Source organism: Temnothorax longispinosus, unplaced genomic scaffold, assembly GCF_030848805.1.
Source record: "Temnothorax longispinosus isolate EJ_2023e unplaced genomic scaffold, Tlon_JGU_v1 HiC_scaffold_31, whole genome shotgun sequence".
Taxonomy (NCBI): Eukaryota; Metazoa; Arthropoda; class Insecta; order Hymenoptera; family Formicidae; genus Temnothorax; species Temnothorax longispinosus.
Window position 1 is genome coordinate 103923 of NW_027270132.1, and position 13541 is coordinate 117463.

The 13541-nt window shown below is 33.9% G+C and overlaps 1 long non-coding RNA gene and 1 pseudogene across 1 annotated transcript; both read right to left on the reverse strand.

Annotated features, from left to right (window-relative positions):
- Nucleotides 1–2370: 2370 nt before the first annotated feature.
- On the reverse strand, nucleotides 2371–8466 carry LOC139824268 (kelch-like protein 5; annotated as a pseudogene).
- A 3833-nt stretch (nucleotides 8467–12299) lies between these two features.
- On the reverse strand, nucleotides 12300–13541 carry LOC139824272 (uncharacterized). Its single transcript, XR_011735062.1, has 2 exons — nucleotides 12776–13541; nucleotides 12300–12422 (listed from the first exon to the last, which is right to left on the reverse strand). It is a non-coding gene; the product is annotated as an uncharacterized lncRNA (long non-coding RNA).

Sequence of the window (13541 nt, forward strand, 5' to 3'; positions counted from 1 at the left end):
AAACCTCTTTTTCATAAAATTTTAGCAACTGAACAAGTTATATAAAAATTTCTTACGTAACATGTCATACATTGCATATGTATCTTATTACATTAGAAATTAATTAAATAACCTAAAAATATATTAAATAACCTGAGAAATTAAAAAATTAATTAAAGTTCTGGAATGGCAAAATGTCCAGTGCCTGAAAAAGTTTCTTAAAAGAAACTAAAGATTAAATAAAAATATATATCCATTTGTAACTACTTCTTTTTTAAAGGAGTTATATGAAACGACCCTTTGGTCGTTTCGAGTTTTGACCAAAGTTAAGTTTTTAATTTCTTTAGTATAATTCAAATTTGTCTATAAACAGTAACTATCCATGTTCAATCTGCTAAGTTTTTTTTAGCATTAAAGTAACATTAATATTAATTAACGGGAGAATATTTAATAAGGAAAATAAAGTCTTTTCTCTCAGAATATGCTGTTTAATCGATTTCGTGATTTTACTTTAAAAATTACGTAGTTGTCATCAACTTATTGCCGAAACCACTGCTTCTGGAAACCGCCAAGAAAACTCGAAATTAATTTCGGCCCTGCAACAAAAACCCTTAGATTCAACGAGACACCAAACTAGGCGCCGAAGATGGGTTCTATAGAAACTGATGAGAAATAACTCTCTACGACAAAAATCGTTACGACTCTCCATCAGTATAAAACCACGCATTTGCGTCCATCTGACGCGAGAAACAGCGATAAGGCCCTATCACCGAGGCAGCGATCGCGTCTATGAACATGACAATAACACGGTATTTGTATAAACTTTTAACGATTTAATGTATTTAACACCGAACGTAATTTAAGAAGATTTCTTTAACAAATTGTTTAATATTATGCGAAATTCGCGAAAATGTTTTATCGAGAACGAGATAAAATAAACGTTTCAAATTATAATTTTTTATAACGGGCAACAATCTGAAATCCGAAATTTCGCAAAAATATGTTAATTTTATTTGTTATTTGACTATTTCATAATATGTAAGACGCGGATGTTGACTTTCATGAACAAAAATATTATAGGTAAATGATCATTGTCTAGCATCGAACCTTTTCACACTTTTATTAAATAAATTATACTACTTATCATAATAGTAATAATTTCCAATACGAAATTTTGAATAAAATATCTCCCGAATTTATTAACAATCTTTTAGTAAATAAAAATTACTTTAGTAAATAAAAGCTTTCAAGTAAATGTTTATCAAACGTGATTCTCGCCTTATTATACGCATCCGTTTACATTTATACATTAAATATTACATTATTTCTATAATTCTTTATATATACAATATAGGTATATACATAATGTACCTATACCGTGCCAAACATTTCAGAACGGCCAATTATCTAAAACAGTATTGGTTTATTGGAATAAAAGTTTCAGATAAAAGTTGGAGAGTTTAAAGGCGACTAATAGATGATCTTATTAGATTTTGGACCCGAAGCCTGTGTTTAACTCACAATCAGTAGAGTCCAAGTTAAATTATTTTAATGGAATTTTTTATTGTATTATCTTTTTCATTGTATTATCTTTTTCTGCTAATTAATTTGAACAACTTTTGTCTGAAACTTTTTTTATTTCTCTAATACTTTTTAAGATATAATAAGCTTATATAGAGAGCAAACCATCAGCGTCCATTGCTGTTAATAATGATGACATAATACAGCTGTTCAGCGCTTATAAAGATTTGATTAAAATAGCTGATGCCAATAATAAAGACATTGATGGAAGAACACCGTTACACTACACTGTTAGCAATGGACAGGCAAGTGTTGTGAACACATTATGTGTCTTACTAAAAAACGGAGCTTGTGTTAATCAAGTTACTAATAAAGGTGATATAATATTACACACTGCTACTTCTAAAGGTTTTAAAAAAATTTTTGAAGTTTTATTACAACATGTAAGAGTTATGATAAATTAAACAATTTTTTCAATACTAAAACCGCTGCTAGTGGCGCTACATCGCTTCACGTTGCAGCCAAAAATGATTTTTTGAATATTACCAATTTATAACATTAAAAATAATGAAGATAAAACACCTCTTGATCTTTCTGATGACCAAAACGTTAATGAATTACTGAAACTAGTTGAAGAAATGTTTAGAGATGCAAAAAATGATAATGTTGAAATAATCAGCAAATTAAAAGCGATAAAACCGGATGAGTATATAGTAACAAATGCTCATAATAATCAAGGAAATACGTTATTGCAAGTTGCTATAGCTAATGAACACAACAATGTTGCGAGTAAGTTGTCAGAAATGCTAAAAAAGTGAGATGAAAATTAGCAACTTGTCAATATAAAAAAGAGAATTAAAAGCTTAAAACTTTAAGGATGTTTTATATATTTGTCACCATGCCAGGGTACTGTCGGCTAATCACCCCGTACATCTGAATTTAAAGCGATTACTGAAACCTTATAAGAGATTTTATGTTCCACTTGGGATTTAAAAAAACTAATCATTATCACCATGTACATACAAACAAGTGCCAAATATAATGTTTGATAGTTACAATGGTTGAAATTTTTTCAATACAGTACGAAAATGTAAAAATCCTATAAAAATTGTTACATGCTAAGAAGAAATATAATACTTATTTAAATGTAGATGTATCTAAAATTGTTTCAGGAAAATAACAATGTGACTAATTTAACATGCATGCAATATCACAAGAGAGCAGATTCTGTCATATTTCTGAAACACCTAAATCATTTGCAATTACAAATATAAATTGCATAATTAGCAAGTGCAATTACTGATCGTTTAGTAAAAATAATCTACATGTCATTGGGTTAAATTTTTTACAACAGCAACACAGAGTTCCGCACGGCCAGTCTTAAGAGGAGCAACCTATAAACATAAAAAAGGTTTAAGTTTACAAAATATATTTACAATTATTTCTATTTACCCTATTCAATTACAGGAATAGTTTATATACTCACAGGTTCCCATTCGTTGAGATGTGGATCGTAGGCTTCCACTAGTGTGAGACATTGTTGGCCGTCGTATCCTCCCACGGCCATAAGTCGGTCACCTAATACGCACACACCAACTTCACTCCGGGGCACACTCATTGGCGCAACCATAGTCCACGTATCGGTTTTAGGATCATATCTATATTGTTACATCGCATTATATATAACTTGAAAGTTTTAACATATAATGTAACAGCAGCTTTATACCTTTCTACACAGTCGAATCTGCTAAAATTGGGATTGCTAGCTGAACTGTCGTTACCACCGAGTGCATAAAGACAACCATTCACTACTCCTACGCCTACACCGTCTCGTCTCTTCGACATAGGTGCGCACGGTGTCCATTTGTTTGTGTGCGGATCGTAACATTCTACTGTATTTAAGCAGGAACTGATATTTCTTCCTCCTACAGCGTACAATCTAAAACATCATAAAAAATTTAATATCAAATTTTATTTTAAAAAAATTAATATTTAATCAGATTTAAAGTTAATAAAATATTATTTATACGAAGGCACGTACTAAAAAGGAAATTAAAATAATTGAAAACAGATATGACATATAAATTTAATAATTTATCTGTAAAGACTTACTTATCATTTAACACAGCTACACCGACTCCAAATCTTTGTACGGACATAGGACATATTGAACTCCACCACTGACCTGTTCCCGGATCCCATCTCTCTACCGCATTAAGAAAACAATAACCGTCGTAACCACCAACAGCATATAAAAATCCACCTAAGACTGCCATTCCTGAGAAAGAATATTATAACGTATTTGCCAGGGTTTGATTATGAATAAATGAAATAAATTGCACATTAATTTTGCAAATTCTCATGCATTTGCACATACCTAATCCTGATCGATGAACATTCATAGGTGGTAGAGTGCTCCACGTAAGAGTGGAGAAATCGAAGCATTCTACTGTGTTCAATATATTAAAATTGTCGTGACCGCCCGCGACAATCAATTTCTTATCGAATACCACTGCACCAAATACTAATCTGTCGCTCATGGCTGCTAAAAATCTCCAGGCATTATCGCGTAATGAAAATGCATCTATAGATGTTGCACCTAGAAAGTACGTTGCAAATTATTTCGCTTGGAAAAAGTAAAATAGTGCGACAATATTAACATAATATATTTTCTTTACATTACATTACATGTGATTGATTAATTATTATCAGTTATGCAATTAATATTAAATAATTCATTTTGGATATAATAAATTACCTTCATTACCTACTCATTACCTTCATTACCTTCATTGGCCATATCCCTCCGACAGCTAACAACGTACCCACAGTGGCTTTTCTGGGTTTCGTTCTGTCTGTTTGAAGCAAAAATCTTCGCTCAGGCAGCAAATGATACTTCAATGCTTCCATTACTAATTCCTGCACCATTCTTTGGTCTTTGAACATTTCGTTACTCTCAATCTTGTCAGCTATAAACTGTTTTGATTTATTAGTTATAAGCTAATGCACAAGTTCTGTCGAGTGAAAAAATTGAGCTGTCGATGAACTTACCGCGGGTGATAGCAACGGTAATTTGACTAAACCTAATAATTTACTGGCATCTTTGCTCCTGTTTTCTGGATCGTGTTCCAGCCAAGTCACTAGAGCCTGAAATAATAATAAAACAATAACAATTCTATTTACTCTGTATCTCAGCTTAGGTATTTTAATTGCATTTGTATGAAATATTTGCTCAAACAATTATAGAAATACATATTTGTATATTTATGATCAATAGTATAAAAAACTTATAGCTATGATAACATCTGCTCCTTAATATTTCATATAAATTGGTTCGCTCAACAAACAGTTGTCTTACATGAAAGATAGTTTCTTCCGACGGAACATTAAGATCCTCAGACTCAAGTAACTTCGCAACTTCATTGGCAGATAGCAGTAAGAATTCTTGATTTTTTGTAACTTCCATGAAATGTTCGGTAGTGTATGCATGTGCGTATTCAACCAATTCCGAACAACCCTGCGTATCAGCGAACATCCGTATGCCCAGACAGTTGCTTGGGTGAAGTTGTTTGACGAGAAACTGACAGCACGCTTTAATAACTGGATTCAGTTGTAACAAACATGCTGTTGCAAGTAGAGTCTCTACGCTATCTTCCTGCAATTCTATGCAACCTGCAAGTATACAAAAACATTAAGAATTGATAAGAAATCCAAAATTAACAAGAACGGCTTAAAAAATATATCTGCAAATGCCTTTATCGTAACGTTAATATTCATGAAATGTTTTCTTACATGAAACATATCTTCTCAAGCAGAATTACCTGTATAACAATAAAGAACCAAAGCCCATAAAGCATCTCCATCAACATCCATTAATTCTATTTCATTTTGTGCCGACTCTCGCAGAGGGTTTGTGAACATGGCAGCAAAATATTCTGAGCCAGCACTGAGTACTAATCGATGAGCTGGGACACGCTTATTTCCTAAGAAAAGCACAGAACAGAGAAATAAAATATGAGGAATGGGATGTCACAAGTTCATCGAGTGAGAAGAATATTTTCAATATGTTGTGTACAAAATATACTCTCTCTTCAATTTTTACTGGTTAAAAACTTTGAATAACAACTTTTAATAATAAAAATAATTTTTCTTTGAATCTCTTAATTATATATAAAAATATACATAAAATTATATTAGAAAATGCACATTTTATGTAAACAAATTGGTATAAAATAATAACTCTCCTCGTTTTTATTAATTAAAACGTTTGATTAACCATTATCATATAAATCATTACAAGTCCAATTGACAGTTGACACATAAGTGCGTTAATTGTTATCAAAACAAAAAGCATCCCGGAGCCCGGTAAAGGGCGGGTACACTCACCCGCGATCAGCGTGACGTCTGTCAGCTGTTGCTTGTGCAGATAACTCTCCATAATTTGGAGGCTACTTTCCGCGTGCTTCGGCGAGATGGACACACATGACATTGTGGGGTAATTATTTAAAATACGCGCTGCACCTAGAATATCAATAAAATTATGCTCATTCGACGAGTTTTGACACGAAACGAAAGAATCTGGCAGAAAAATGAGGCGGTCTGCCCTGCGAAGCGAGATATTTAGCGTTAAAGTTGACCACTCTCAGAATCACCCCGTACATCTGAATTTAAGGCGATTACTGAAATCTCATAGGAGACCTTATGTTTCACTTGGGATTTAAAGGAACTACCCCGATAGCCAAGCGTGATAGAGCATATTGAGCAAACTAATGCATTGCATGTGTTTTCATATATTTGCTGCAAATTTGCTGACATCGAAATAGAACACGTTACAAATACAGCTACATGACTGCTTATACATGCAATCAGTTGACGCAATTTCAAGAGCAAACGGTCTGCAATATTGGTACGTTATGTTGTCTGCAACATGACAGCAATGAATGATTCATCGTTCGATCTTGAGCATCATGATGCAAACGTGACGGCAACAACACATATATAATGATTTCCATCCGTTATTGTGTATATGTCATCAAGCTATGAAATTTTTTAATTGTACGTATCTCGTTGCTAACGAAGTGTTGACAATATAAAATTGTCACAAATCCCCCACAAATTGATGCTGTCACGTTGCAATCAATTTGCTGTTAATAGAAATATAATACATATGAGTTCAACCCGACAAGCATAATGCTGTCTCACCTTGTCCCGAGTTTGTCAAAATTAATTGCATTAACGACAAGCTGCTTGTTGGCAACATGGCAGCAAACTCACAGCATTTGGCTATCTGGGTAATCATTATCATCATGTATGTTACGTATACCAGCTCACGCATGAGCCAGGTCAAATGATTTGATGAGAAAGCTAGACACAAAACTAAAAGATGGACTGTTCGTAGATTGTGTATTAGCATATGTATCCCAATTGAAAATATATATCGTATAAATAAAGATCATATAATGAAAGTAAGCTGTACCAAATACAATGTAAAGAATAAAGTAATTAGTCGGAACGGATCCTTTCCTTGATATTGGTAACGCCTCTATCTTACAATAATAATTATCTACATGAAATGTATCTCGTATTGTAGATCGACACTTATATGAAAGTGAGACGTATCTTAACTTGTCTGATCTCGACGAAATTGAAGTCATCAATCACCAATCGTATTAATTTCTATCAAGAAAAGGACATTGTTTCAACATGAATAAACAGCACATAATATATATATGAAAGAATATACAGCAAAGATCTCGGCAAAGATATTGATAAACGCATAAAGAAGTAACATGCATAGAATCGATGTGTCAATTTAACTGCTCGTAAATGGATATGTTTCTGAAAACAATGTTCTTCAATCTACAAGGATTAATTTCACTAATTACGAAAGAAAAAATGAAAGAAGAAATATAACTAGTAAGCTCAATGAGTCGTCAGATATATCAGATGAATAATCCTTGATCATAGATATTGACACACTAATTCTCGTTAAAAGAATACAAATATCGCTTGCAATAATTTATCTGAAAGTATCTATTATCTTTCTTGAAAAGAGAACGCACGCAAGATTACTTATTGAAACGTAAACGAAAGATCTATACTCGAATCGCACGAGATAATTAATAATAAGAATATTTACAAGAAGAAACGCTTAACTTAATCAGACTTCGATTTACAAAAATCAATACGTTATTGTTAGAGAAATATATTCTGATAATATGTAATAAACTTTATATTGAAATAAAAGAACTTTAATGGCGGTTTCAACCTCACAAAAAGAAACGTAGGGTAGACCGGGGCACGTTGTCACACATTTTTTTCAATATTTTTTGTATTTTTTACATTCAATATTTGAGAGTACTGTGATATGCCAAAATTTCGAGTAAACCCTCAGCTTCAATTGGACAGTATCGAATTTTATGTGATTGTTACTCTACAGTTGTTACATAACAATAAATAACGACAGGTCGCTTGTGACAATGTGCCCCGTGGCACGTTGTCACATCAAATGTAATTGCATGCAAAATGTTATCCAAACTGTATTCAACGTAAATATCAATATATTATAATGCGCTGCAATGTAAAAAAGTAGAATCCTTCACAGAAACATTAATTTTATTTCAAAAAAGTACAAAAAGCACAAAGTTTTTGTCTTAATCTAAATACAAGAATTCCACTCGAATGCGCAACTTATTGATACACATTTTTTTTTATAATCATGTCGGTGATTAAACATAAAATATTTTTACTCGTTATCGTCATCCGAAGATTCGTAACGTGCCCCATCAAATTCGTGACAACGTGCCCCGAGGGCATTTTTTTACTCCAAACAGCCTCATGGCCGACACGTTTGAGATATTCATAAGGTTAGGTATTGCACGCGGTAAGTAAAAGTACATACTTTAAGATAATATAAAGGTCTATTCTGAAAAAAACATAAGCTTCATGTCCAGTACGTTGAATATTAGACAATAAAATTTTACTTACGGTCGCAAAAAGCTTTTAAGTTGATTTTACGTCAACACGGCTAGAGCAATCTCAACACTGTAAACACACCAAAGATGGGCATACACTAACACGTTTTGGGAATGACGGGTGCTGCCCTCTGGTTATTAGTTTTTTAAATAAAGCCGATATAACAATGTGCCCCGTGTGACAACGTGCTCCGGTTTACCCTATTATATTAACCCTATTTCCTCCAACGTTTTTCCGTCCCTTTAATCCTCCAACTATGCACTTTCAAGTCAGACGTGTTTTTCAATATGTTACCTAATAGTTTTGAAAAATTCCCCAAAAATTATTATAATATATCCCTATTCACTCCAACTATGCCCTTTCGTGTCCCACGAGTTTCTAACAGTCGTTTTTTTGTGAAAAAACAAATGATCGTGGGATAATCCCCCCCCCCCAAGCCGGAAAAAACGGCGGAAAATAAAACGAGTCGTAATGTGTGTTTTTCAACATATAAATGTTGTAAAAAAAATATTTAAATAAATGATTTCCAAATGTTATTTACATTGATTTTTAGTCGAAGGTACAAAAATATTATAATAATTTTTGGAGAATTTTTCAAAGCTATTAACATTATAAAAAACACGTGGGACTCGAAAGTGCATGGTTGGAGGATTAAAGGGGCGGAAAAAACGTTGGAGTGAATAGGGATATCTTTGTACCTTCAACTAAAAATCAATGTAAATAACATTTGAAAATCATTTATTTAAATATTTTTTTACAACAATTATATGTTGACAAACACACGTTACGACTCGTTTTATTTAAAAAATCATAACTCACGAACAAATAACAAATTGTTTGTCACGATCATTTGTTTTCCGCAACAAACGAGTGTTAGAAACTCGTGGGACACGAAAGGGCGGGTTGGAGGAAATAGGGTTAATATGTCTACTGAGCTCAGTGTTGAACACGAAGATTAATCTAGTCTTTCTCACGGATGAAGAATCCTCAGTTCGTACGCTCGTGTAATGGTTGTCGTCGCGACCAGGCCTGTCAGGAGTAGGCAGACCGAAAAAGAGTTTCGACGAATGCTGTGATCGTGCAAAACGGATGAAACTAAGCGAATTACGCGCTGCTTACCCACAACAAATGATCGATGCCGCTTCAAGTAAAATACAAAATCAGAAAAATGGTTTTGATGCTAACACTGCTCTGGCATTAATAATGGATGCTCAGTTATCAAGACGATCGACAGTATGAAACAATAAGAGCTGCGACGAAGAAAATTGGATTCGATATATTTCCATCGTATAAAAATATCCAAAAATCAAAACAGGATTGCTACCCAGACGACATTAATATTACAGAGAGTCCGGCGTCAAATAATTTACAAAAATTACTAGATCATACTGCAAAAAGACTATTTGAGACAATAGATAAGGAAAATATGGTTGATGTCAATGAATTAACATTGCTCACGAAATGGGGTTGTGATGGATCATCAGGTCAGAGCGTATACAAACAAAGTTTTATAGACAAAGAAATATCTGATGAATATATGTTTATGACTTCATTGGTGCCCTTACGTCTTACTTCATTTTACGATAAAAATATTATTATTTGGAATAATGATCGACCTTCTTCAACGAGATATTGCAGAGCAATACAATTTGAATACACAAAAGAAACTGCTGAAAAAATAAAAAGTGAAAAGCAACGTATGGATGACGAAATTGCTCAATTACGAGAAACAGAAATAGAAAAGTTCGGAACCACATTCAAAATAAATCATCAAATGATATTTACGATGATAGACGGTAAGGTAGCTCAAGCTGTAACTCAAAAGCCTTCATCATCTTCGTGCTTCATTTGCGGTTCCAAACCATCTCAAATGAACAACTTAACAGAAATTAATAAAAGGTCTAACAAAGAAAAAGCACTCAAATTAGGAATGTCACCCTTGCACGCACGAATCAAATTCATGGAGTGTATATTACATTATTGCCTACAATTTGTCTTTCAAGAAGTGGTCAACAACGCCAGAAACACGCGTTCAAAAAGAAGAAACAAAAAAAAGAATACAAGACGCTTTTTATAATAAACTTGGACTGAGGGTAGACATCGTTAAACAATTAAGGTTCCGGATCATCTAATGACGGAAATACTTCTCGACGATTTTTTGCTGATCCAAAAATCACAGCAGAAATAATTGGAGTTGACGAGGAATTGATCAGAAGATTTTCCACAATATTACAAACGATTAATTGTGGTGAAGAAATAAATTCAGAAAAATTCGGTTCTTATGCGTACAAGGCAGCGGAAATATTTATTGAAAAATATTCTTGGTACTTTATGCCAATTACCGTTCATAAAATTCTTCTTCACGGTAAGGAAATTATAGAAAATGCCTCGGAAAATGCAGCGTTACCTGTTGGGACATTATCGGAAGAAGCTCAAGAAGCAAGAAATAAGGACTATAAACGATATCGACTTAATCATAGTAGAAAATGTAGCCGTCTGTTTACAAATGAAGATGTTATGCATATATGATGCTCGTGTCATCCGATCCGTTAATAAACTAGTTTAAGAAGTAAACCACATAAAAAAAATTTAGACTTAAGCGATGAAACGCAAGAATTACTTTGCTCTTATACGTAAATTAAATGTAAATTAAATTTTTATTTAATTTCAATCAAATACTTGTTCCTATCATTATTTTTTAATAAATATACACTTTTGCAATTTTTATAAGTCAACATTGAAAGGTTCTATGATCATTCATTGCATATTTTACAAGTAACATAATTTTTTCCGCGATTCGCGCAAACGGCTTCATTGTGCGCCGGGTCGGCCGAGCGCGGCCGCTGCGGCCGCAGCATATCCCGCCCTCTAACTGGCTAGTTCGGCACGAAGACACGAACCATTAGCACGGACGCAAACCATGTGCGGTTACCGAGCGAAACGACGTAGTTGAGTTGCACTTTCTCAGGCGGCGCGTCGGAAAATCGGGCACACAAAAATTGAAGAGAAACGCCGGGATAACCTCTCTCAGGTTTCTCTCTGACCAAATATATGATAGTTAGAAGTATAAGGAAAGAAATAAAAACAGACATAATAGTAAAAAGTTTGGATGGAACTATAATTGAGCATGTCGAGATAACGAAACATTTAGGTATAATGATCGATAGTAAACTCCGTTGGGAGAATCACTGTGATTATATGTTAAAGAAAATAGGGAAAAAAGTGAGTTTTCTGAATAGAATAGAAAATGATATATCGGCGTACACTCGATGTACTGTGTATAAGTCTATCATAGCGCCTCACTTTGAATATTGCGCAACGATGTTAGTAGGCATGGGTGAAACGCAACTGAATCGACTGCAAGTGACACAAAACCGTGCCATGAGAGTCATACTGCAATGCTCGCGATATACAAAGGTAGATTTGATGCTGCAAACCCTTAAGTTTATGAATGTAAGACAGAGGTTAATGTACAATGTATGTATTTTTATTTTTAAGATAGTAAGAGGCATAATGCCAAAACACTTAAGTAATAGGATAGAAATAGTAGGAGATGTGAGTGGACGGCGAACAAGGCAGGCTGAGAATATTAGAATTCAATATCGCAGGACGAGAAGCGCACAGAAAAGTCTATTTTATGAAGGTTTGAATATGTATAACGCTCTACCGGTAGAAATTAAGCAATGCGAAAGAACTGTACCATTTAAGAGAGATATACACCTAGGAGGCCGGAAAAAAGGTCATTTTTGTGAATTTTTTTAAAGAAAACTATTTAAAATTTTGGATTGGGAGTTTTTCTATCTAAAAGTATACACATTCAGGAATATGTCCAATTTTTTTTATTTAAAAAAATCAAAAATTGACGAGGTTGTGGTATAATCTTTGGAGCGCCGCGCCGTAAAAAAATCCGGGTAAACGGTACCCACTGGCGTTTCTTCAAAAATCATCTAAAACAAAAAAATTAAAAAGATTATTAAATTAGATACTATAATCTAGTACTTGTCATAGCCGATTTTGAAAATATCGATTTATGACAAAATGGCGGACGTTTGAACATAACATAGCGATTTTTCGACCAAAAATTAGTTATTATTTTGCCTATAAAACAAAAACTAAGCAACGAAAAAAAAATCCTATGACAAGTACTAGATAATGATGTATAGAATAACCACAAAAAAATTCAAGGCAATCGGTTCATTGGTTTTCGAGAAATTTTGGGTACCGATTTGAAAAACGTGGTTTTGAGAAAAACGCGTTTGAAAATTTGGGAATGAATAAATCATGAAATTTGTCAACTTACATGGAATCATCGATACCAGCTCCATAGTGTAAGTTTTCTGCGGTCAACGGAATGTTCATATTTTCTAAATTTTGTTGTCAGCGCCGTATTCGACCTTCTTTAGTCTGTTCTTGCGCTTGCAGCTCGGCTTTCGCTATGCGAGTTTCGTCTTCTTGCGCAGCGTACAAGTGCGCGCCCGATCCGACCGATATTCCTAACACGTTCATGATTTCTAACAATGATGTGACACCATTGTTGAACGTGCATGTTGCAAAAAATGCAGCAATGTTAACGATTTTGGCCCCGCTGTGCATCGTTTTTGGAGCTATCTTCCAAAAAAGTTGGTTGAAGCTCTCATTGCTGTTTTGTGTGTATCCGTAGCCATTCGTAGAAACAGTAACTCCAAGGATGACATGAAGAAAGCGATATGGGCAACATTCTACCATTACGGCTCAACAGACAGCAAGCCTGAACATCATTTTTGTCCCGAAGGCCCCGCGCGCTCTCGGAGACGGTTCACTCTCTCGGCTGTAACTTCGTTATTTATCGAGATATTGACTTGCAAGTTTAACCAGATATTCTTGAGACCTCAAGCTTCAAGAAAATGCAAAAAAAAAATCGATTTTTTCGACCATGCTAGGTGTATATCTCCCCTTAAACGTAGGTTAAGAGAATTAATATATTGTACCTTATGTAGAGGAATTAATTTAAGGATATTTTATGTAAAAAATAGCCGAGAAGGCTAATAAAGCTCAATCAATCAATCAATCAATCTCTCTCTCTCTCT